Here is an 843-nt window from a genome sequence, read left to right as displayed (position 1 = left end):
TCTAACTAATCTAAATGTTAGGGTTTTTGACATTTTCCCGACATGTAAACAAACCACGGATGCAGCAAGACATCATTCTCTAGAACAAAAACGTCTTCATTAATGACATCCGGAAACACTCTCAGTTTTAATTGCGAACATCCCTTCGACCTTGGCTCACTCTACTGTCGACACCTTTACTCTGACAACTCCTTATTAACACCAGAAGGGAGACATGCACTAAGTCTCTTTCAGTCAAATTGTTCCTTAGACCTTCAGGAGGGAACCAGTTCAAAGACCCGGATGAGGATTTCCCGCCAAAAGACCTTTCATCGCCGGCCGCCGCGTATATAAGAAGGGGCTGGAGGTCGGGTCAGCTACCATTCACCTCCAAGCCACTGCAACGCTAGAGCCAGTGCTCTCTCTTTGTTCTTTGTTCGGTCACTTCTTCGATTATAGTTAATGTAATCTTTCTTAGGGTATGTTTTGCAATCTGTTTTTCACTGTATATATGATTTTTTTTTATGTTCCTCATTCATATATAAGTAATTAAATTGTGCATACATCATGCACGATAACAGAAATAGGACTTTTAGGTGCTTTTTACCATATTCTTTAAATCATTGTAGCCTATATTTCCCCCCTTGAACAAAATGTCGCACCGACGCTGGCACTCCACGTGTTCAGCGACCCCGACTTTTATCCAGAGTTACCCCGCAAAAGGATACGCCGACTCAACACCTGTCATGTCCATCTAACTCCACAAGTTTGGCCACCCTGCTCCCTCGCCCCCTCGTAACTTCGTCCCTAACCCCCGACTATCGCCTCTAACCCCTTGCCACCTCTGCCAACAGCCGACACGAT

Source organism: Penaeus monodon, chromosome 23 (assembly GCF_015228065.2).
Source record: "Penaeus monodon isolate SGIC_2016 chromosome 23, NSTDA_Pmon_1, whole genome shotgun sequence".
Taxonomy (NCBI): domain Eukaryota; kingdom Metazoa; phylum Arthropoda; class Malacostraca; order Decapoda; family Penaeidae; genus Penaeus; species Penaeus monodon.
The sequence above is the reverse complement of the archived record's forward strand: the minus strand, read 5'-3'. Positions refer to the sequence as shown.